Genomic DNA, 26,755 nt, shown 5'->3' with positions numbered 1-26,755 from the left:
GGTATATTAGTGGCAACATTAGATCTTCTGATTTTTAATATACTTTTAATAAATTACCTAAGTAAATGACGTTACTAATATATCTGATGTTTATTTGAATAGCTTATAGAATACCTTATAGAACTATGAATTCTATATTCGTATAGAGCAAATATTTTTAATTTTTTAAAAAATTTTATTTATTTATTTGACACAGAGAGACACACAGAGAGAGGGAACACAAGCAGGGGGAGTGGGAGAGGGAGAAGCAGGTTCCCCACTGAGCAGGGAGCCCCATGCGGGGCTCGATCCCAGGACCCTGAGATCATGACCTGAGCTGAAGGCAGACGCTTAACGGCTGAGCCACCCAGGCGCCCCTAATTTTTATATATATATATTTTTAAAGAACTGTTTTAAAGATTCTATTTATTTGAGAGAGAGACAGAGAGAGCACGAGCAGGGGGAGGGGCAGAGAGGGAGGGAGAGGGACAAGCAGACTTCCTGCTGAGCATGGACCTGGAGGCTGGGGTCCATCTCAAGACCTTGGGATTATGACCTGACTGGAAACCAAGAGTCAGGCACTCAACCAACTGTACCACCTAGGCACCCCTAATTTTTTATATTTAGAGTATAACCAAGTGTATTGCCAGTCAGGGGAAAAGAAAACTTACATAATGCAAAAACATATTTCATTATGCTTATTTGAGAGGAAATTGCTTTCTTTTTTTTACATAGCAGCAGTATTATATCATATGATTTTCCTTTTTTTTAAAAGATTTTATTTATTTATTGGACAGAGAGAGAGATATCGAGAGAGAGCACAAGCAAGGAGAGCAGCAGGCAGAGGGAGAAGCAGGACCCTGGGATCATGACCTGAGCCAAAGGCAGACGCTTAACCATCTGAGCCACCCAGCACAGCTCATTTGATTTCCTTTTGTTCGGAATGTTCTATGAATATAGGACAGATGACGTTGTTTTTTTTTGTTTTGTTTTGTTTTGTTTTTGTTTTGTCTAAATGTTTTTATTTGAATCAGATAGTTGTACCAGGAGAGATTAAGTTTTATAAACACTTTGAATTCGGTTAAGATCTGAAATCAAAGTTGGTATAAAATAGAAGCATCTTTTAATAAAATGCAGTTAAATAGCCTTAATAAAATGTCTATTTAATTTTTTGTTTTTTAGATGTTTTATTGTAAAATGTATCATTTAAATGGAACAATGTATAAGCCACACATTCACATATGCATAGTTTTAAATAATCATGATCAATCTGGGTACCTACCACCTGGATGAAGAAATGGCATTACTGTGTGCTCCTGCCCATAACATCTTCCTCATTCTCCCCAGAGGCAACTATTATTTTGATTTTGTGTCCATTATTTATTTGGTTTGTCTGTGTATATATATATATATCACTAAAGAATGTATTACTTAGTTTTGAAAACTAGAATAGCAATCACAAACCTAGTTGTATAAGGAAAAAGCAATATTATCATCATTTGTTGAAGGCTATCAGGAGAAAATATCCTGAACGAAGTCTCTGGGTCATTAGTGTGGTTTCAGCTCCTTTGAGAGTTTACAAGAAATGTCCTCTTTCTGCAGGGACTCCTGGGAAACAGAGAGCTTATTAGAATGCACCCATCTGACATGGACGTAGTGTGGAGCAGATACCGGTCACACAGCTGAAGCTTGATCAGAGAGTGCTGCTCCATAGTTTCTACTTTTAACTCCTATGGCCTACCTCTAGGTCTCAGCACTAAATCAAGCCCAAATCCTTTTGAGGTGAAATGGTGGTCCTCAGATGAAGAGGAGAGCAGAAACTTCATCAACATATGATTAAGACAAGCCAAACCCAGGAAGGAACATGGGTCAGGCTCACCCAGGTACTCTATCATCAAACTAAAAAAGGGTATAATGGCAGAGGATTTTGATGATGACAGTGTTGATCATGTCTGATTCTTCAGCCATACTTCCCCACCTGACCTGGTTACCTCCATGTGTGGGGCACAGTTGTCATCTGGGATTCCCTCTCCCTTGTGGACTCTCTGTATTTCATGTCTTCCTCTCTCCTGGTTTATTCTCTCATATTGATGAAGCACATCCTCTAGTAGCTTCTTAAGAAGAGATACATGAGAAATAAATTGAGACCTTGAATGTCTGAAGATATTTTTGTTTAATCCTTATTCTTGATTAAGAGTTTCTGAGGACAGGATTCTTGGTTGGAGATTATTTCATTCAGGATTTTGAATGTATTTCTCTTGATTCTTGAAAGCCAATTATCTTGCTTCCAGTGCTGCTGTGGAGAACTCCAAAGCTGTTATGTTTCCTTATCCTTTACGTGTAACCTGTTTACTTTTGCTCCTGAAAGCTAGTGGAATTATTTCTCTGCCCAGGTGTCCTGAAATTTCACAATGGGTGACTTGTTACGAATCTGTCTTCATCTGTCCTCCCTGGCACTTGGTGCGTTTTCTAAATCTGGAAACCAAGACCTTAAACTCTGGTAATTCTTCTTGAATTATTTTGATGATTTCCTTTGTTCTTTTTCTTTTTCTTCAGTTTTCTTATCTTTTTTCTCCTATTTCCCATCTCTGTTTTTTTTCCTCTACTTTCAGAAGTGCTTTCTTCAACTTTATCTTTCAACCCATGTTTTAGGGTTGTTGTGTTTTTTTTGTTTGTTTTTTTTAAAGATTTTATTTATTTATTTGAGAGAAAGAATGAGAGAGAGAGAGAGAGAGAGAGAGCACATAAGAGAGGGGAGGGTCAGAGGGAGAAGCAGACTCCCTGCCGAGCAGGGAGCCCTATGCGGGACTTGATCCTGGGACTCCAGGATCATGACCTGAGCTGAAGGCAGTCGCTTAACCAACTGAGCCACCCAGGCGCCCCTTTTTTTTTTTTTTTAGGGTTGTTGTGTTTTTGTTTTTTTGGGTTTTTTTTCTATAAAGCTTTTTTTTGGTTAAGATTTTATTTATTTATTTGTGTGTGTGTGTGTGAGAGAGAGAGAGAACACAAGCAGGGGAGGGGTAGAAGCAAAGGGAGAAGCAGTCTCCCCGCCGAGCAAGGAGCCCAATGTGGGACTCGATCCCAGAACCCTGGGATCATGACCTGAGCAAAGGCAGATGCTTAACCGACTGAGCCACCCAGGCATCCCTCTATCAAGCTTTTAATTCCCAATGACTCATTTTTGTTCTCTGAGAATTCCTGTTCTTGTTTCATGGACGCTGTATTTTTTTTAATAACTCTAAAGATATTAATAACCTTTTTTCCTTTTAAAGTTTGCTTCTCCCTTATTGCTTTTTTTTTTTAAAGATATTATTTATGGGATGCCTGGGTGGCTCAGTCGATTAAGTGTCTGCCTTCAGCTCAGGTCATGATCCCAGGGTCCTGGGATCCAGTCCCGCAATGGGGGTCCTTGCTCGGCAGGGAGTCTGCTGCTCCCTCTGCCTCTGCCCCTCCCCCTGCTTGTGCTATCTCTCAAAATAAATAAATAAAATCTTTAAGAAAAATAAAGATTTTATTTATTTATTTGAGAGAGAGAGAGTGTGGGAAAGGGCAGAAGGGGAGGGAGAGAGAATCTGTAGCAGACTTTGCACTGAGCGAGGAGCCAAATGTGGGGCTCAATCTCACAACCCATGAGATCATGACCTGAGCCAAAACCAACCGACAGATCCATCCAGGCGTTCCTTTTTTTTTCTGTTTGTATTTGTACACCATATCTTCCACATTAGAAACTTGCCTCAATGACTGGTAATCCTTGACTGCATGACCCCATGATTAAGCATGAGGGACTAAAAAACTCATTGGATGTGCTGAATGTGGGGCTTAGGAACTACATTTTACTATCGGGTGACTTGGGTGGGCAAATTTAACACTTGGGTTAGATTCACCAGGAAAATTATGTCCAATATCCTGCTAGGGAGGTAATTGCCTGGTTGCTAGCATTCTGGACACTAACGGAGGGAGGGGGTGGGTTGTTCTCTGCAATAAGCAATCAGTATGCATATTTGGTAAGTCCATCCATTGGGGTACAAGACCTATCCCTTCAACTTCACCAGGCACTTTCATAGTCTGGAGATGTTAAGTTTTACTTTTTTCAGAGAATAAATGTCTGATCTATCCCATTCTTGAAAAAGAGCAATTGCTCCCCAGTCGAAAAGAGATCAAACTGCTTTTACTCTAGTCTTCCTAACTGCGACTCCCAGAAGTTCCTGTTGCCACCACTTCCCATATCTTTTGAAGATCCTGTAGAATAAATTGAGTAGGTTTTCAATTTCCCTACTGTTGTCTTGGGAGTCGGGTTGCCTGGATCTAAGTCAGTTACCAGGGTCTCTTATGTTTTCAGCTTCCAAAGTTTTGATACTGCTGTTTTCCCTGTATTTCCTTAGTTTTGGTGGTATTTGGGAAGGAGACTGAAATGAATGTCTCTGTTTGACCTGCCATCCTAACTCAGAAATTTAGGAAATGTTTTCTTCCCTTTTTTTTTTTAAGTTTATTCATTTATTCTTTAATAATCTCTACACCCATCATGGGGCTCAAACTCATGACCCCAAGATCAAGAGTTGCATGCTCCTCCAACTGAGCCAGGAGGTGCCCCAGGAAATGTTTTCTTAATTCACTTAATCTCATTTAGTTATAAGATGATAGTATACTTTATTTATTTATTTTAGAGAGTGAGAGAACATAGATATCTCTCCTCATATTTTAAGTGGCTGAGGGGTGTCTTGGGAGGGTGGGAAGGAAGAACAGAGGGAGAGGGAGAGGCTCCATGCTCAACGTGGAGCCCCATGCAGGGCTTAATCTCAACCCTGAGATCATGACCTGAACCCAAACCAAGAGTTGGATACTTAACCAACTAAACCACCCAAGTGGCCCTAGATTATAGTATATTTTATATTTGAACTAAATCTTTGCCTCTTTTGTGCTATACGAGGGAAATTTAGGGATTTGTTTTTCAGAATCATCACTTAGCAAGACATGTGTGAGGTTTAACTGACACTCTTTGCTAAATTTCTTTAACTCCTCCCCAACTCAAAGTCACTCTTCCCTGGGATTAGAACTAGCTGTAAAGAAAGATGGTGAAATGTTAATTCCTGGCTATACTGGGTCCCTACTTTGGTATATTAAGAGGTGAGCCTTTTTCTCTAGCAGTTTTTTTCCTCCATAAAAGCTTACCTGTTATATGTATCACTTCTTTGCAGCCATGGTGTCCTCTAGATGACATGAGCAGTAATGAATTCACAGATAAAATTAACAAAGTGACTTACAGTTAAAATGTTTGTGTGCTAAGAAAACCTTTAATGACTAATCCCATTGTTGACTTTTTAGGTGCGGTAGAACACTGATGGGGAGATGATTTTGGTCCCATTATATCACACCACTTATACATAGGCTCAGGATATATTCAGACTCACTGAAACATTCCTGTTTGTCAATGTATCCTCAAATTTCACAACGAAGAACTGAAATTGTTTTTCCTTTACTATATTTTATCCCTCTCTTTGTATAAATTACTTAAATAACATTAGTTAATTTACTTTTATTGCATAACATATAAAGAAATAGTACCGAATGCTTTTGTCTTCCCTTACCATATGAAAATGCATTATTTTTTAAAAAGTGAAAGTGACTAATTTTACAAAGCTGGGCTTTTGTGATCTGTGAAAACAGTAACTGTTTTGTGATCTGTGAAAACAGTAATGTACAGTTTAAATGCTTATTTAAACTGTACATTAGAGGCAAAAACAAATGTTTCTGCAAGGTGGCTTCTAAATATAAATGGGGCACGTAGTTATTAGTGACTCTCTGAGGAAGTTCAGTTCAAATGAAGCTAATGAGAGAAAAGGGCAAGGAGCTGTAAAGTAGAAATTTGTACATTTCACATTTGGATTTTATGTGTCTATTTCTGGATCAGTCAGGAAGGGAAGCATTTTGAGATAGGACACGGTTTATATACTTAATACATTGTAAACATGGAAAAAAGATGTACCCTGCTTTCTTTGACCTAATACTACCATAAAATTTCAACCCTCTCAAAAACAAATCTTAAGCCTAAGTGAATGCTTCAGTTTAACATAATAAAAGTTTTTATTAAGACTTTCTCCTGATTATTTTTGCCTTGATTTTTTTCATTCTGTAAGGTAAAGTATTAGTCTGAAAAAACTAAGAAATTACATATTATATTATTATTTTTACTTTATTTGAATCTAAGGAAAAATATGATTAAAGTACACTTAACCTGTGTGTATCAGTTGAATGTGTACTGATGATCAGTAGCCAAAACAAAACATAGATATCTCTCCTCATAGTTTATAAGTAAAAATTTCCTGTAATAACCAAGGAGACCAATGTTTAAGTTATTCCAAAGAATAGAAATGTTGAAAGCTGGAGTTACTAGTTATCTACAAAATTGGTCTTTTTTATACTTTTGTACAATACTCTGCTGTTCAAAGGCATTTATAGAATTATCTCAATAAAAGAAAATGTGTGTCAGGTGTCAAACACAAATAAGTTAGACAAGCAGTCAATTAATAAATACTTCTAGTTTTTATGAGTGAGGCACTTTTCTAGGAGCTGGGAATTAGGTGGGATCAAAATGAAGGCCAGGATCTCCAGGAAATTTCTTTTCAGTGAGAGAAGGCAGAATTCTTCAGATTCTTCCTCTTATTAATCAGGAGACACCCCTTTACTGAATACCTCCTAATACCAGGCCCAGTATGTGCCCTGGGAGGTGTCATGATTCAAGACATAGTCCTTGCTTTTAGGTTGTTCACTTCCTTATGGTTGAGTTAGAAACAAAACGGTAGTCTAAAGAGTTGTAACTGACAACCGTTGAAAATCTCCAGATCCACTAATTCTATTCTAATTTGTGATTTCATCACATTATTCATCTGTAAAATGGGGATAATATGACTTCATTTATAGCTTTGTTGTGCGCATTAAATAACATTAAGTAACAGTGTGGACCTGGGCAGTCAGGCTCCTGACTGGCTCAGTGACTCCGTGTTAGCAGTAGCAATCCTATTTCATGCCTTAGTAGACTGACAAATTACTACATGTCCTAGAGTTTCAAGGTCACTTGTGATATTTAAAACCTCAAATGTTAAATTGTGGGATGCCAGGTCCATGTGGTAAATACTACGTTTGGAGTAAGAACAGGTTGTCATGAGGGTATATAGAAAGGACACATGAGTGGGGATGGAGGTTGGTGCAGGGAATCCTGAGGTGAGGTCCGATGGAGTTAGTCTGATGATGGAGAAAAGAGCTGGTATTTAAAGCAGAAGAGGGGCTCCTGGGTGGCTCAGTCGTTGGGCATCTGCCTTTGGCTCAGGTCGTGGTCCCGGGGTCCCAGGGTCCTGGGATCAAGTCCCGCATCGGGCCCCCTGCTCAGCGGGGAGCCTGCTTCTCCCTCTCCCACTCCCCCTGCTTGTGTTTCCTCTCTTGCTGTGTCTTTCTCTGTCAAAATAAATAAATAAAATCTTAAAAAAAGAAAATAGAAGAGTTTGAGGAAGTAGGTGGAGGCCAGAGAAGGCAGCCTGGTGTTTCAGAGGAGTCCCAGGTATTTCAGTATAACTAGAGCCTGAGTAGGGATTTTAAGCCTTTTTTTGTGCCACCACCCACTTTGCCCATCTGGTAAAGCCAGTGGACCCTTCTCAGAGTAAACTTTTTAAATGTATAAAATTGGAAACTATTATATTTCAGTGCAGTTATCCCAATATTTAAAATATAAACACAACACATGCATTTCTTTCCTTCCTTCCTTCCTTTCTTTCCTTTTTTTTTTAAGAAAGAGAGAGGGGCAGGAAGGGGCAAAGGGAGAATCTTAAGCAGGCTCCACACCTAGCACAGAGCCCATCATGGAGCTTGATCCCACAACCCTGAGATCAGGACCTGAGCTGAAATCAAGAGTCCGATGCTTAACCAACTGAGCCAGTGCCCTGCAACACATGTATTTCTTTATTAATCCGTAATAATAAGGTCCAGGAGTGGGTATAATAACTACTAGAATTTCACAGTAGCAATGAGAATAAACCGTGTTTTGGGATATCTGCAACCACAGGAATGTGTTATGAAAATATCTGATTTCACGGCACCTGGGTGGCTCAGTCAGTTGTGCATCTGACTCTTGATTTCAGCTCAGGTCATGTTCTCAGGATCATGGGATTAAGCCCCACATTGGACTCTGCACTCAGCAGGGAGTCTGCTTCTCTTCTGCCCCTCCCCCAACTCTTGTGCACTCTCTCTAAATAAATAAATAAATACAATCTTTAAAAAAAAGAGAAGGAAATATCTGATTTCTATTGATCATAAATAAAGTCACAGACTTTTTTTTAAGGTTTTATTTATTTATTTATTTGTTTGAGAGAGTGGGAGAGAGAGCAGTGGGGAGGGAGAGAGAGTCTCAAGGAGACTCTGCCACTGAGCAAGGAGCCTGACGTGGGGATCCATCTCATGACCTTGAGATTACGACCTGAGCCAAAATCAAGAGTCCAATGCTTGACCAACTGCTCCACCCAGGCACCCCACAGACATTGTTAATAGTACTGTGGTTTAGTGCTTACATTCATAACTAGAAGAATTCCTAAATTTCAATTAGGGATCAGTAAAGATAAGGAGTTTTGTTTTGTTTTGTTTTGTTTTTTAGTTACTCAGGTTCCCCTGGTATCTTCCATCTATAACTGAAGTATATGTTTTAATACACTTCTGTTTGTTTTCCTCTTGTTTAAAAAAAAAAGTTGTATTTTTTTTCTTATTCAAGTTCAATTTACAATAGACTCCAATTTATGAATCCCTATTTTTTTGGCTGTTTAGCTTCTAAACAAAGTATTGCCTTTAGTCAGATATTGTCTAATCCAGCATATGGTTTGGGGATGCATAAATGTGATCAAGCCATTTCCCTCCTTAAAACTCTTTATGGATTCTCCTTGCCTTTAGGATTAAATCTAAATTCTTTATTGTGACTCACAAATCCCTTCAGGATGGGTCTCTGTCCACTTCCTTACTCTTGATCTCTTTCCTAGCCAAACATAATTTGTTAAACAATTTTCTCCTGCCTTCCTATGTACTGTTTTTCTTTGACAGGAATCTTCTTCCTTGACTCTGCCCCTTCTCTGCTTGCTAAACTCCTTAGTCTTAGTCATCACCTCCTGCAGAAATCTGATTTATCCTCTCTGTGTTTCCTGGCCTCACAGGGTTTACATCACTCTGGGGAAGGCAGATAATTAAACAGGTAATTGTAACACAATGTGAGAACTGCTTTGTTTATGCTTTTACCTCCAGGGCTTACAAAGTGCCTGGACCAGTACCTGCTAAGTGCCTAAGTGTTACACAACTCCAGAGGGTGCTATTCACACTGTAACAGCCCCCCCCCCCACCAGTTGTAGAATTATCAACCCTGGCCTGATAATATTTTGTTGATGAATAAACAAATGAACAAATGAGTGGCCTTACCTGGGTGAGGAAGAATACTGCAGAGATTGAAATTTGGGCAGGAATCATTCTTGAATTATGTGTGCTCAGTTTTTAAAATTAGCCATCTTAATTTTTTTTCTCATTTTTTAATAGTCTAAAAGAGATAAACATTTCAAGGTCTTAAAAGAGCCACTTGTTCTTATTATAAACATATTACAAGTTCATTTGTAGGAAACTTGAAAATGTGGCAAAATATACAAAAATAAAATTAGGGGTGCCTGGTGGCTCAGTCGGTTAAGTATCCGAATCTTGATTTCGGCTCAGGTCATGATCTCAGTGTCCTGGGATTGAGCCCTGCATCAGGCTCCATGCTCAGTGGGGAGTCCGCTTGAGATTCTCTCTCTCCCTCTCCTTCTGCCCCTACCCACCTCCTCTCTCTCTCTAAAATAAATAAATAAATCTTCAAAAATAAAATTGAAGTTATCCACAAACAATCCCATGACCAGATGGAACTATCTAGGGGTGTTTTATATCAGTGGGATTTGGGGGCACCTGGTGGCTCAGTTGGTTAAGTGTCCAACTCTTGATTTTGGCTCAGGTTATGATCTCAGGGTGGTGAGATTGAGCCCCATGTCAGGCTCCAGGCTTAAGATTCTCTCCCTCTGCCCCTCCCACTGATGCTCTCTCTGTCAAATAAATAAATAAAATCTTTTAAAAAAATCTTTAAAAAATGGTATTTAAAATTGATGATAAACCATATTAAATATATATTTAAACACTGATTTCTTGATTCCAAAAAGGGTAAATTGTGTAAAAGATACAGAATATGTAGTTATCATTGAGATGTGTGTGTGGGGGGGAGGGTTGTTAATTATTTCATTTAGCAAATATTTTCTAAACATAAAACATGATTAAGACACTGGGCTTGACACTGCAGAATAGAAAGGTAAATTGGACACCATTTCTGTGACTCAGCCACTTATAGATTATTGGGGAGATCAGACACGTTTAGAACCTTAATACAAGCCACTAAGGATATGTGACTCAAGAAAGCTGCTGTTCACCAGAGTGAACTTTTTATTTTTTATTTTATTTATTTTAAAAAAAATTTTTATTTATTTATTTGACAGAGAGAAACACAGCAAGAGAGGGAACACAAGCAGGGGAGATGGGAGAGGGAGAAGCAGGCTTCCCGCCGAGCAAGGAGCCCCATGCGGGACTCAATCCAAGGACCCTGGGATCATGACCTGAGCTGAAGGCAGATGCTTAACAACTGAGCCACGCAGGCACCCCCAGAGTGAACTTTTTAAAGGTAAATTAGGTCATGTCATGTTCCTGCTTAAAATCTTTAATGGATTCTCAAATTTATTTTTATTTTAATTAAATAATTTATTGGGCTACAATTCACATACCATAAATTCACTTTTTATCTTTTATCTTTTGAAGTTTTAATTTAAATTCTAGTTAGTTAACATACAGTGCAATATTGGTTTCAGGAGTAGAATTCAGTGATTCATCACTTACATACAACACCCAGTGCTCATCACAAGTGCCCTCCTTAATAACCATCACCATCTCCCCCACCCACCTCCCTCCATCAGCTCTCAGTGTCTTCTCTGTCTTTAAGAGTCTCTTATGGTTTGTTTCTCTCTCTTTTTCCTGTTTTCCCCCCTCCCATATGTTCATCTGTTTTGTTTCTTAAATTCCACATGAGTGAAATCATACGGTTTTCGGCTTTCTCTGGCTGACTTATTTCGCTTGGCATAATACACTCTAGCTCCATCCATGTCATTGCAAATGGCAAGATTTCATTCTTTTTGATGACTGAGTAATATTCCATTGTATATATGTACCACATCTTCTTTATCCATTCATTGGTCATTAGACATTTGGGTTCTTTGCATAGTTTGGCTATTGTTGATAATGCTGCTATAAACATAGGGGTGTATGTACCCTTTCAAATATGTATTTTTTTATCCTTTGGGTAAATACCTAGTGGTACAATTGCTGGATCGTAGGGTAGTTCTATTTTTTTTTTTTTAAGATTTATTTATTTATTTATTTATTTGAGAGAGAGAAAGGGCAGGGGGATGGGGAGGGACAGAGAGAGAGGGAGAGCGGAGGCAGGCTCCCTGATGAGCGAGGAGCTCCACCTGGGCCTCCATTTCTGACCAGGAGATCATGATCTGAGCCAAAATCAAGAGTAGGATGCTCAACTGACTGAGCCACACAGGCACCCAGTGTAGTTCTATTTTTAACTTTTTGAGGAACCTCCATACTGTTTTCACAGTGGCTGCACCAGTTTGCATTCCCACCAACACAGAAAGAGGGTTCTTCTTTCTCCTCATCCTTGCCAACACCTGCTGTTTCTTGTGTTGTTAATTTTAGCCATTCTCTTGGGTCTTAAGTGGTATCTCATTGTGGTTTTGATTTGTATTTCCTGTTGATGAGTGATGTTGAGCATCTTTCATGTGTCTGTTAGCCAGCTGGATGTCTTCTTTGGAAAAATGTCTATTCATGTCTTCTGCCCATTTCTTAACCAGATTATTTGTTTTTGGGTCTTGAGTTTGATAAGTTCTTCATAGATTTTGGATACTAGCCCTTCATCAGATATTTGTAAATATTTTCTCCCATTCCATAGGCTGCCTGTTAGTTTTGTTGATTGTTTCCTTCTCTGTGCAGAAGCTTTGAAGTCCTTATAATTCATTTTTGCTTTTGTTTGCCTCGCCTCTGACAATGCGTCTAGTAAGAAGTTGCTCCAGCTGACATCAAAGAGGTTACTGCCTGTGTTCTCCTCTAAGATTTTGATGATTTCCTGTCTCACATTTAGGTCTTTCATCCATTTTGAATTTATTTTTTTTAGGCACCCCTTGAATTTATGTTTTTAAGATTTTATTTATTTATTTGTCAGAGAGAGAGCACAAGCAGGGGGAGCAGCAGGCAGAGGGAGAGGGAGAAGCAGGCTCCTGCTGAGCAAGGAACCCAGTGGGACTCAATCCCAGGACCCTGGGATCATGACCTGAGCCAAGGGCAGACCTGAGCCACTGAGGCATCCCCATTTTGAGTCTATCTTTGTGTATGGTGTAAGAAAGTGGTCCAGTTTCATTCTTCTGCATGTTGCTGTCTAGTTTTCCCAGCACCATTTGTTGAAGAGACTCTTTATTCCATTGGATATTCTTCCCTGCTTTGTCAATTAGTTGACCATATGGTTGTAAATTCACTTTTTATTTTATTTATTTACTTGTTTCTTAGGTAGTAGCCATGCCCAGTGTGGAACCCAACATGGGGCTTGAATTTACAACCCTGAGATCAAGAGTCAGATGCTTGACTCAGCCACCCAGGTGCCCCATAAATACACTTTTTAAAAAGTACTGTTTACAAAGGTATGCCAACATCTCTCATTGGATTTTTTTTATTAAGTTTTTATTATTTTTTCTAAGTTGTTATAAATTCCAGTTAGTTAACATACAGTGTAATATTCAGGTATACAATAGAGTGATTCAACACTTTCATACAACACCTGGTGCTCATCACAGCAAGTGCCCTCCTTAATCCCCATCACCTATTTCACCAATTCCCCCTACCCACCTCCCTTCTGGTAACCATCAGTGTGTTCTCTATCTCACTGGATTTTAAATAAAATCTAAACTCTTAGCAATGCCCTATAGCTTTGTATAACCTGGCTCCTATCTGCCTATCTCCAATTATTTCATGACACGTTTGCCTTTGCAATTGTTATTTCCTTACACTGGAATACTTTTTCTACTTGCATTTAACATGGCTGGCTCCTCTTGAGGATCTCAGCTGAAATGAGACCTCTGCAGAGAAGTTTTTCCTGAACACAGTATCCAAAATAGCCCTCCCATCTACCCAGCTACTTTCTGTCATATCACCGTACTTATTTTCTTCACTGGATTTACAATCTCTCAATGGTTTTATATTACATATTTTTAGTGGTATATTGCCTGGCTTTCCCACCAGGATATGAATTTCATAGTAATCACTTGGTTAAGACAGGGTCTATCAGATTGCTTCATTGTAAAAATACATTTCTCCCTTGACAGTTAATTTGATATTTCGAGAATATGTGAATATTTAGTTCTTCAATAATCTTTCACCCTTTGGTTTTAGCATCCTTTGATGCTTACAGTGGTAGCTGCAAAATAGTGATCTTTCTAAGGATAATCATCTTTCTGACCTCTTCACGGCTGTATCCTCAGTGCTCAGCACAGTGCTCAGAATAAGGTAGGCACTGAATAAATATTGGTGAATATGTTGTATCTGATAAATCAATCCCAAATCTTGTCAAAATGGCAGTAACATGGTAGATTATTTTGGCGTTAAGGCTAGAACTTCAAAGAGCTTCTGAGTGAACTGTCTTCCTGTCCATTCACTGGATCAGGAGTCAGCAAACTATGGCCCATGGGCCAAATCTGGTCTGCCACCTGTTTTTGTATGGTCCACAAGCTAAATATGGGTTTTTATATTTCTAGATCATTGAAAAAAATCAAAAGAAAAATAATGTATCATGGCATGTGAAAATTACGCGAAATTCACATTTCAGCGTCCATAAATGAAGTTTTATTGGAACACAGCCCACCTCATTAGTTTAGGTAGTGTCAATGGCTGCTTTCCTGCTACAAGGGCAGAAGTGAGTAGATGTGACAGAGACCGTGTTGTCCACAAAGTCTGAAATATTTACTGGCTGTTTACAAAAAATGTTTGCTGACCTCTGCTTTCGATCTCAAATTCCTTGAGGGCACAGTGTTTTGCACATAAAAGCATTCGATACATGTTTTTTGGCTAGCTGAAACTCTAAAGTCTCTTGATTTAATTTTTCTGACAAAATTCTTCAGATCTACATGACTACTATCTATTTGAATAGGTGGTATTTTTTTTTTAAGATTTTATTTATTTATTTGACAGAGAGAGACAGCGAGAGAGGGAATACAAGCGGGGGAGTGGGAGAGGGAGAAGCAGGCTTCCCACGGAGCAGGGAGCCTGATGCGGGGCTCGATCTCAGGATCCTGGGATCATGACCCAAGCCAAAGGCAGATGCCCAACGACTGAGCCACCCAGGCGCCCCTGAATAGGTAGTATCTTAATATAAAAAGTGTTGTATTTATTACAGTTTATTAATCCCTTACAGATTAATAAGGAAATCATATATTTACCTAACAGTAATCCTAGGCTGAATGTGTTAAGTGACTTAAGAAAGTTACAACTTATATTTTACTGGCTCAGGGCAAAACAGAACACCTTAAGCAGGAGCAATTGGGAAAAGACCTCAGGGTTTCAGAGTAGTTGACACTGGACTCTCAGATCATATTGGAAGACCAAGAACAAAATTATGGAGATGGGAAATCACTGTGTGTGAAGAGGACTGTGATATGGCTGGAGTGTAGAACTGTGGAGGATGCCTGTGTGTAATGGCTGACTGGAACTCATTTCCCAGAAATAGGGTCTATACTCTTTTACAGCCATTTGTCGCCACTCACTCACTCTCAAGCCTACAGTGATCTGCATTTTCCTATCTCTTAACTGAGACAGTTCTATTCAAGGTCACTACAAACCACTAGAAAAAACAATGGACTTTGATCATCCTCCTCCTTCGCTACCTATCTGTGGCATTCAACAATTTAATCTTCTTTCTTTACTGAAACCTCTTCCTCTGTGACTCTTTCTGATAATATCTATATCCCTTCCTCTGGTCTCTTTTTCATTGACAGATAACAAAAATGGGCTCCAATCAGGACACACCTGTCAATGGGAAGCAGTGAGGTCCTATGACAGATTCTACATTCAACTTCTTTCATTTCAACACAAACTTTTATGGAAAACATGCTATATGCAAGACACCATGCCAGATGTTGTGAGAGTAGAAAGACCCCTGGAATGTCCAATCTTGTGGGGGAAAGAGATTGATAAGCAAGGAATTAAAATTCAAAGCAGAAAAAGATAAGGGTTGATAAGCAGAAGCAGCATTCTGTGGATGTAAAAAGGAGGGGCAATTAAAAATGATCTTGAAGATGAGAATTATTCATATCTGGGGCACCTGGCTGGCTCAATTGGCAGAATGTGTGACGCTCGATCTCAGGGTTGTGGATTCGAGTCCCACGTTGGGTGTTGAAATTACTTAAAAATAAAATCTTTAAAAAAGAAAAGAATTAGGGGCACCTGGGTGACTCAGTGGGCTAAGCTCCCAACTCTTGGTTTTCGGCACAGGTTGTGATCTCAGGGTAATGAGATCAAAGCCTGTGTCCAGCTCTGCACTCAGCATGGAGTCTGCTAGAGATTCTCTCCCTCTCCCTCCCCCTCTGTTCCCCCACCCCCACCCCAAGCATGCACACACCTTCTCTCTCTCTGTCTCTCTCTCTCTAAAATAAATAAATAAATAAAATATTTTAAAAAATAAAAGAATTATTCATACTTTCTAAGTATGAGGACACTTATTGCCAAAGCTCCATTGGTTAAGAAAAAAATTAAGTTATCAGGTTTGTGTGATTCTTAAAGAAAAATTATTTTTCCCTCCTGCATTATTGGTTCATTATATTACAAATATTAAAACTTCCTTTTTAAGGGGATTACTCTATCTAGTGGTAATCCTTTTCTCACTTGATCCTTAGAACAATCTTATTTGGTGGGTATTATTAGACCTATTTTTCAGATGAAGAAGGTGAGACTCAGAGGAGTTAAATAAGAATGTAGGAGACTGGCCTGAAATAGAATTAAACTCTTTTCCTCATTATTTGAAATGAATTTTTGGGGAACTACATGCAGAATGTTTATTTAATTATACTCACTTTGGGTCTTACAAAGTCGAGAAGTTAAATGCCAGCACTTAAACTGAACGGATTCACAGGCCTCCAGATTTAACCCAGGACACTCATTTTCTTCATTGTCAGAATAACCCAGCAATCAGTTAGGTGCTTGGGGACATAACTCTTTCAATCCAAATGGGTCCAGTTCAGTCTGTAGTGTTGGTGAGAACAATGCAGCCCTCTAAAGCTGGGTCTACATGGCAGTTAAAAACCAAAGTGTATTAGTAGTTGTTTGCAGCCCTCAATTCAGTTTCAGCACTGGGAAATCCAAAGACTGATGTTATTTTGTATGTTCCATTTCTTTCTAAAACTGGGATAATCAGTCATCTTCAGGCAGTAAAACCAGTTTGATGGGTACCCTCCCTACTCCCCCCCCCCCCCCCCCCCCCCGTCAGAAACTGGCTTCTGACCTTAGTGCTCATTGGCTGATGGTCAGAGCTGGAGCAACAGGTGCTGCAGTGAAAAAAAACAAACAAACCAACAAAAAAACCCACCACCACCACCACCAAAAAAAAAAACCTTTACAAACTTCACAGAAGAGATTTTGTAAATAGAAATGAAGGCTGTGTAAACATAGTGCCTGTACTTTTCTCTCGTTTCCATGACACACTAGGAACCTAGCAGAAAAAGATCACAGTAGACAACCCACAAGCCACAAAATAGAGATGGTTTGGGAGGTGGGAGTGGAGTGGAAATTTTGTCTGGCTGCTCCAGCTTTTATCCAAAAAAATCATCTGGCCAACACTTTTGATTAAAATAGCTCACATGTTAGGAACCCTGAAGAATTTTCGGTAATAAAAAAGTGACCAAGACATGAGTGACAACTCCATTCACTACAAAGGAAGTAAAAATAATTCCTTGTTGACACATAAGCAAAAGGATCTGGTCAGGTTGGAAATCCTGGTGCAGTTTGTAGTCTATGAGCAGTGGTGGGGGGAGTGCTAGACAAGAGTCTGGGATGGTGGAGGTGTTCTATTAGGCAGGATGGAATTCAATACCTCTATACTTGTTCCTAGATACCACATGAGCTTTGCTTACCCTTCTCTCCTTTCACTACCTACAAAAAGTGTCAGGGTACCTGGGGGCTCAGTCAGGTTGGGCATCCAGCTTTTGATTTCAGCTCATGTCACAGTCTCTCGGGGGTTGTGGAATTGAGCCCTGCCTCAGGCTCGCACTCAGCGTGGAGTCTGCTTGTCCCTCTCCCTCTGCACCGCCCCCCAAGCTCGTGCTCTCTCTCTCAAATAAATAAATACATAAATAAATAAGTATATAGATAAATAAAATCTTTTTAAAAACAGTGGCAGATTGTTTCTTCAGAGAGGAAGTAACACAGATCACAAATATTCAGGAGGTATAATGGGGGTATATACAAGAGTAAGTCACCTTTCATATCTGTCCCCCAGCTACCTGGTTCTCTCCTAGAGGATCAAGTAGTACTGACTTTCTTACAATCTTTCCATAGATCTTTTATGAATATATATAAGCTTATTGTACATGTGCACACACAGGCTTTTTTTTTTCTTTTTTTTTTAAACCAAATAGATGGGGGCACCTGGGTGGCTCAGTTGGTTAAGCATCTGCCTTCGGCTCAGGTCATGATCTCAGGGGTCCTCGGATTGAGCTCCGCGTTGGGCTCCCGGCTCAGCGTGGAGTCTGCTCCTTCCCCTTGCTTGTTTTCTCTCTCTCACGTGCGAAAATGCGTGCGCAAATAAATAAATAAATCTTAAAAAAAAAAAAGTGGCATGTGGTGCCTGGGTGGCTCAGTCGGTTAAGTGTCTGCCTTCAGCTTGGGTCATGATCCCGGGGTCCTGGGATCGAGTTCCGCAAAGGGCTTCCTGCTCAGCGGAGAGCCTGCTTCTCCCTCTGCCCGTTCCCCTGCTTGTGCTCACTCTCTGTCTCAAAAAAAAAAAAAAAAAAAAAAAAAAAAGTGGCAGAGAAGAAGTAGGCAACACTGGGAGCTGAGCAGGCAGAGCAGGAGTTTGTACCAATTTGTTGTGTTCAGTCCTGGATATTTTTTGGTATTTTATGTGATCTGGAAAATTGATTCCGAGATTCTGATTCCGAAAAAAATCAATTCAATTGTTTTACTTCATGGATTCCTAATGGTCTGAATGAGCAAAGAAGAGCCCATTGTCAAGATTTACCTCTTTTGGCTTTTCTCTCCTCCCTTCTTGCTGCTTGTTGGGCAGGTTGCACATTCCCCTGCATCCCTCGTAGCCAAGCCTCACAAAATTGAACCAATCACAACTTTCTGCACAGCTGGGGGGGAATGGATGCCAAATCCGTCATGATCAAGAAAAAGATAATAAAGATTAAAGTTCGATGCAGCAGCTACCTTTATAGCTTGGTCATCGCAGACAAAGAGAAGACAGGAAAACTGAAGCAGTCCCTGCCCCCAGGGTTGGCAGTGAAGGAGCTGATATGAACCTGGCCCACTGATTTGAACTGTATTAATATTTTAAAATAAAAAAAAAAGTTACCTCTTTTGGTCCAAGAAATTAATGGAGTTTGTGACAGAATCAAAGACTATATGGATATCTAAATGCTAACCAGACTAGCTGGTAAACAGAATTGGTAAAAAGCTAAATTGGTCAGGAAAGCTTTTTATAATTTTTTTAAAAAAAATTTAAAAGATAGTAATTTAACAACATATGCTACAATTATTGTAATAATTTACATTTATTAAACATTAGTTGCTTTGGGGGTAATATGCTAAGTACTTTACCTGTATTCCTTAAATTGGGTATTATTATTATAATCATTTTATAGACAAGGAAACTGAAACTTACCTAATTTGTTCAATGATTTCTCAAGAACACACAGCCAGTAAGCCATGGAAATAGAATTTAAGCCAGATGTGTTAGGTGTCAAAGTCTATACTGTTAACCAGTAGCAATTTTATGTTTTAAAGTAGCAAAACAATGGAAACATGAGTTTAAACAATAGAAGATTGGTTAAATTTTGGTCTAGTCAATAATGTAATAATACAGTTATTAAAGTGATGCTTAAAAGACTATTTGGTGACATGAAAAATATTAATAATATATTTCTAAGTTAAAAAAACAGATTACAAGCACCATATTTAACATGAGCTCAATTTTGCAATAGACATTTATTTAATTGGAATACTTACCTACACCAAATGTTAGAGATGGTATCTCTGGGTGTTGCAATTATGGTTTGGTTTTTTTTTTTTTTTCATTTTTGAATTTTTCTACATTTTCCAAGCTTTATACAATTAATGTATGTTACTTTTTAAATCTGTAAGACCCTTCAATGTTATTTCAGATAGAAGAGAGAAATTAGTAAAAGGAATACCATCATCAATTTTATGACAGATAACGGAAATTTTGTGGGGAAAGAAGGGTGGGGAGAACTGAACATACTGAATGTCGTGGTGACACGAGTGCATGTTCTTTCATAGGTGCAGCCACAAGTGCAGATATGTCTCATAATTTTCCATTAGCTGATACCATATTAACCAGGGTCATGAGTAAGCACAGTCATATCCTAATCATTTTCCTCCTCCTTGAATTGCTTTCCTCCCTTGGCTTCAGTGACTGCCTGCTCCTATTTTCCATCTACCTCTTTGGCTTCCCTTTTCCAATTTCCTTTGCTAGTTCCTTCTCCTCTCCTCTCCTCCCCTCGTTTCAGAGAGCCCTAGGCCTGGCCTTGGGTCTCCTCTTCACCACCCATTTCAGAGGGAAAAAACAAACAAACAAACAAAACATTTATATATATATATATTTATTTATGTAGTTACACTCTCCTTTGGGAGCCCAGCCATAAATAAGTGAGTGAAGTAAATCTTTGATGTCACTGCCAACTCTTTCCCTAGCTCAACACCACTTATTTCCACCTCAGTTAATAGCATATCCATCAATCGCTCAAGTCAAAAATCTAAACAGCATCTTTCATTGCCCCCTCGCATACAGTATATCAGCAAATCCTGTTGGTTCAATTTTTGAAATATAGCTTGAGTCCTTTTCTTTCCCTTATCAGGCTCCATTTTGCTTAGGCTATTTGTTATCCTAAATTATCTCTTTGCTTTTATTTTTGCTTGGCCACTCTTCACACATAGCCAGTCATACTAATCTCTGAATTTGAAGTTGAAAATTCAGAAGATGTGGCTCTGCTCTTTCATTTTTATTTTTTCTGAAAAGTTAAGATTTACCTAGCTTGTCTGAATTACCGTAATTCAGAATTAATTTAATAGTACAAAAAATGCATTCACTTTGGTTTTGTAGCAGTCAAATATTTGGGAACCTAAGAAGAAAAATTGCTCATTTGTTCTGTTCAGTTTGTACAACACCACCTTGGTTAACAATGGTTCAGGGAGGGTTGAAAAAAAGGAAAATTATATTCTATTCTTAATTCTCATCCATCTGTAAAGAACAAAACAGAAATGCTGAAATAAATATGTATTGTAGTCTGGGGTGGCTTACCAAACTTGTTTCCACTTAAGTTAGTCTTGCCTTATTTTTCCAGGCCTTCAATTAATTGAATAGCTGCTGCTTTTTTTTTTTTTTTTTTTTTTGCCTTCTAAGTTTCTACAGCTATGACTCATGGAACTAGAACTAGATCAGCACTGCTATGTGCTACTTTCTATATTAGATTTTTCTCAACTGGTTAAAATTGACATAAGCAAAACACATTTTGTTCTTCTAAAGCTTAAACACAAAGTTAAACTGTCTAACAAACTTCCATTAAGAGAAGTTGGGTTTAGCAGAGGAATAAAGACTTTTAATTTTATTATACAACATAATTTCCTCCAGCTATTTTTTTTTTGAAGAGATATTCGAACCCCTATGTTTATTGCAGCATTATTCACAATAACCAAGATATGGAAGTAACTCAAGTGTCCATCAACAGATGAATGGATAAAGAATGATACAATAGAATATTACTCAGACATAAAAAAGAATGAAATCCTGCCATTTACAACAGCATGGATGAACCTAGAGGATATAATGCCAAGTGAAATAAGTTAGAGTAAGACAAATACCATATGAGTTCACTTACATGTGGAATTTAAGAGACAAAACAAATGAACAAAGATAAGAAGAGACAAACAAAAACCCAGACTCTTAAATACAGAGAACAAACTGGTGGTTGCCAGAGGGGAAGTGGGTGGGGGGATGGGTGAAATAGGTGAAGGGGATTAAGAGTGCACTTTTTTTCAGATACAAGAGCAATTTATTTTTTTCATCAGTCTTATATAATATCTAGTGCTTATTACATCATGTCTCCTCCTTAATGTCCAGCACCCAGGCATCCCATCCCACCACCCTCTCCCCTCCAGCAACCCTCAGTTTTTTTCCTATGATTAAGAGTCTCTTATGGTTTGCCTTCCTCTCTGATTTTGTCTTGTTTTATTTTTTCCTCTCTTCCCCTATGTTTTTTTCCCTTAAATTCCACATACTAGTGAGATCATATGATAATTGCCTTTCTCTGATTGACTTATTTTGCTTAGCATAACATCCTCTAGTTCCAACCACGCCGCTGCAAATGGCAAGATTTCATTCCTTTTGATGGCTGAGTAGTATTTCATTATGTATATATACCACATCTTCCCCATCCATTCATCTGCCAATGGATATCTGGGCTCTTTCCACAGTTTGGCTATTGTGGACATTGCTGCCATAAAGACTGGGGGTACAGGTGCCCCTTCAGATCACCACATTTGTATCTTTGGGGTAAATACCCGGTAATGCAATTGCTTCCTCTGCTATTTCTTCCATAGTTGCTGATTATAGAACTTCCAATAATCTCATTTAGATCCTAGAAATTTAGGGTACATTTTCCTAAATGGTAATTTTTAATTTACTAACCACATTTTGCTTTAGAAATAGATTATTTTGGGGATGCCTAGCTGGTTCAGTTGGTGGAGCATGTGACTCTTGATCTTGGGGTTGTGAGTTCAAGCCCCACATTGGGTGTAGAGATTGCTTAAAAATAAAATCTTTTTTTAAAAAAGAAACTATTTTGAAGTTGACACTATTTCCGTGTTGCTTTTAACATGAAATCCAGCAAACGTTACTTTTCTTTACACAGAACTCTCAGTTCTTCTCCTTTCTGACTTATAAGACCATTGCTTTTAAAATAGAAATAATCTAAATGAGTGATACTAAAATCTTTATACAAGTTATTTTAATTAACATCAAACTTATTGTTATATATTTCATCAAAGGAGTATTATGAAGTAAAAAATAAATGAGTTCAGTGGTTATAAACTTGGGCCCCATATTGGAATTGCCCAGGAAGCTGCAAAGAATGCTGATGTCTGGGGCCTAATCAAGAATATAATTTAATTGGCCTGGGCATTGGGATTTATAAAAGGTTCGAGGTGATTCTAAAACATGGCCAAGGTTGGGGCACCTGGGTGGCTCAGTCGATTGAGCAGCCAACCCCTGGTTTCACTCAGGTCATGATGTCAGGGTCATGGGATCCAGTGGGGCGTCTGCTGGATATTCTCTCCCTCTTCTTCTCCTTCTGCCCCTCCTCCCCTCAAATAAATAAATAAATAAAATCTTTTATTTTATTATTATTTTTTAAGATTTTATTTATTTGAGAGAGAGTGAGCAAGAGAGAGCGCACATGAGCAAGGGCAGAGGGAGAAGGAGAAACAGACTCCCCTGCTGAGCAGGGAGCCCGGCTCCAAGCTTGATTCCAGGACCCTGAGATCATGACCTGAGCTGAAGTCAGATGCTTAACCGACTAAGCCACCCAGGTGTCCCTAAATAAATAAATCTTTTAAAAAATAAATAAAACATGGCCAAGGTTAAGAACCACAGCATTAGGCAATTACAGCTCCTAGAAGTCTATATATCCCCGTCCCCACTCCCCTTTTTAAAAGATTTATTTATTTGAGAGAGAGCACATGCTTACATAGTGGAGAGGTGCAGAGGGAGGAGGAGAAACTTCAGCAAACTCCGCACTGAGTGTGGAGCCTGATGCAGGGCTCAAACTCATGACCTGAGCCGAAGGCAGACGCCCAACAACTGAGCCACCCAGGCACCCCTAACATCATGTAAATTTTAGATGTCCAACTTGTTGATACATTTATATATTGCAATAGGATTATCATCCTAGTGTTAGCTAACACCTCTATCACATCATATAATTACCATTTCTTTTTCTGTGCTGAGAACAATTAAGATCTAATCTCTTATAATTTTGAAGTTTGTAATACAGTATTATTGACTATAACCACTATGTGGTGCATTAGATCTCTATGATTTATTTATCGACTAGATGCAAGTTTGTACCCTTAAACAACATCTCCCCCACCTCCAGCCCCTGGTAACCACCATCTCATTCTGTTTTTATGAGTATAGTTTTTTTAGATTCCACATATAGGTGATATCATAAACTATTTTTCTTTGTCTGACTTATCTCACTTAGCATAATCCCCGCTAGGTCTATCCCTGTTGTTGCAAATGGCAGGATTCTGATGGTTGAGTAATATTCCATTATATATGTATAGCACATCTTCTTTATCCATTCATCCACTGATAGGAACTTAGGCTGCTTCGTGTCTTGGCCATTATGAATAATGCTGCAGTAAAAATAAAAGTGCAGATATCTCATTGATATCCTGTTTTCATTTCCTTTGGATATATATCTATAAGTGGAATTGCAGGATTATATGGTAGTTCTATTTTTAATGTTTTAAGGAACCTCCCTACGGTTTTCCAAAGTGGCTGCATTAGTTTGCATTCCCATTGACAGTGTACAAGGGCTCCCTTTTCTCCAAATCCTCACTAACACTTGATATGTTTGGCTTCTTGATGATAGCCATGCTAACAGTTGTGAGGCGGTTTTGATTTGCATTTCTCTGATGATTAGTGATGTTGAGCATCTTTTCATGTACTTATTGGCCATTTTTTTTAAAAGGTTTTTTAAAGTGGGTCACCTGGGAGGCTCAGTCAGTAAGCGTCTGCCTTCGGCTCAGGTCATGATCCCAGTGTCCTTGGGTCAAGCCCCGCATCGGGCTCTGTGCTCAGCGGGAAGCCTGCTTCTCCCTCTCCCGCTCCCCCTGCTTATGTTCCCTCTCTCACTGTGTCTCTCTGTCAAATAGATTAATTAAATCTTAAAAAAAAAAAGATTTTTTAAAGTAATCTCTACACCTAATGTGGGGCTTGAACTCACAACCCTGAGATCAAGAGCCACATGCTTTATGGACTGAACCAGCCAGGGGCCCCTCTATTGGCCATTTTGATGTCTTCTTTAGAAAAGTGTTTAGTTTGTCCACTCATTTTTAATTTATTTTTTATTTTTTAAAGATTTTATTTATTTATTTGACAGAGAGAGGCACAATAAGAGAGAGAACACAAGCAGGGGGAATGGGAGAGGGAGAAGCAGGCTTCCCACTGAGCAGGGAGCCCGACGCGGGGCTCGATCCCGGGACTCTGGGATTGTGACCTGAGCTGAAGGCAGATGCCTAATGACCAAGCCACCCAGGCGCCCCTGTCCACTCATTTTTAAGTGTTTTAAAATTTAAAATGATTGATTTGTTGTTGTGTTTGAGCTATGTGGGTTCTTTATATATTTTGGATATTGACCTCTTATCCAATATATGGTTTGCAAATATTTGCTCCCATTCTTCAGCTTTGCTTATTCATTTTGTTGATTTGTGTGTGTGTGTGTGTGTGTGTGTGTGTGTGTGTGTGTAAGGAAGCTTTATAGTTTGATATTGCCCCACTTGTTGACTTTTTCTTTTGTTGCTTGTGCTTTTGGTGTCATATGCAAAAAAACATCACCAAGATCAATGTCAAGGAGTTTCTTTTATGTTTTCTTCTGGGCGTTTTATAGTGTCATGTTTTATGTTTAAGTCTTTAATCCACTTTGAGTTAATTTTTGTGAGTGATGTAAGATAGGGGTCCATTTTCATTTTTCATGTTGTTACTGGTAGCAATATATTTTTCTAGGAGTGTGTGCCGTACACAGGGACATCAACCTTCCAAATATGTTTCAAGTATTTGCTTAACAGCTAAATAGTATCTATAAACTTCCATATTTCCTCATCAGATAGTATGATATCTATGGAGAGATAATCTAAGACATCTTAATCTTCAGTTTCTCAATATTTTGAGGAAAAAGCCTAAAATGATGTACCCTTCTTCAATGAATATGTTAATCATCTCATTATCCCAATTTTGCACCTTTATAAATGCACATTATTTAAGGTAATATAAACACTGCATCCCACCAATGTTGTACAATGGATGATTCCACCCAAATATATATATAATGGGGTTGGGTAGCTAGCTGCCACTGATTTTCTTAAGAGGCTGGTAAAATCCTCTCACTTTATAGTTTGAAATCTTCTGAAGGCAATAAGTTCCCTTCATGGTAGAGCCCGGTCCTTAGCCTGGTTTACTTTGGTCCACTCCACCTCTCTAGCTTCATCTCTAGTCAACTTCTTATTAGCAATCTACTCGCTTTTCCTAGGCTTACTATTTTCCTGTAACAATTATAATTTAGGCATGGGAGTCTTGGTTATGCTAACCTAATTTTCATTCATAACAAAACCAAGAATGTATCATAATCTATTCATTTGCCCTTCTTGCTGTCTATTATGTAAGCACAGAGTCAATTCCATTTCCCCCTTGTGCAGGGACAATAAACACTATAATGACATTTTAGACAATCACAATACCGTCTAATGTCATGGGATAAGAGTTACCCACACTTAGATTCCTCATACATAAAGAGTACCTATAAAGAGCATGTGATCAAAGTGTGGGTGGTAGAATGCATTTTTCAATATTTATTTACAGAGCAAGCTTATTACTGCTCTATATCTTTATCCAGAAGAAAAATCTAAATTTTTAGGGGTGGAATTGGACTCAATTGTCTTCTCAGTCCAAAATGTCCAACCATTCTGGACACTTTTCATATCATGGAATAACCTTCCCTGACTTTTTCATCTGGCTTATTCCTATTTATTATTTAATACTCAATTCTGGTATCACCTTTTTCTTGAAAGTCTCTCTTTTAGGTTTTATAGGTTTAACATACTGCATTGTAATGTCTGTCCCAATGACTAGACTGTGACTCCCCAAGGCAGGGATTGGATTTTTCTTTTATCTAAATGTCTAATGCGGTGCTTAATACGTAGGATCACTCAGTACATGGATTTTTTGGAATGATCTTAATGTCTGTGACTGAATTTCTTCTTGCTTTAAATATCTTTTGGTGTTTTTTTTTTTTTTTTTAAGATTTTATCCATTTATTTGACAGAGAGAGACACAGCGAGAGAGGGAACACAAGCAGGGGGAGTGGGAGAGGGAGAAGCGGGCTTCCCGCTGAGCAGGGAGCCCGATGCGGGGCTCGATCCCAGGACCCCTGGATCATGACCTGAGCCGAAGGCAGACGCACAACGACTAAGCCACCCAGGCGCCCCAATATCTTTTGGTCTTAATCAGTACCACATCATCAGTGGTATATGACTTAAAAAGGTAGAGTCCCCTGACTTAATGTATCATGAAAATATTCTGTGGTTATTAACTATCTCCAACGCCATTTTTAATGGCTGCAGAGAATTC

This window comes from Zalophus californianus, chromosome 2 (genome assembly GCF_009762305.2).
Source record: "Zalophus californianus isolate mZalCal1 chromosome 2, mZalCal1.pri.v2, whole genome shotgun sequence".
Classification (NCBI taxonomy): Eukaryota; Metazoa; Chordata; class Mammalia; order Carnivora; family Otariidae; genus Zalophus; species Zalophus californianus.
This window is presented reverse-complemented; position numbering follows the sequence as displayed.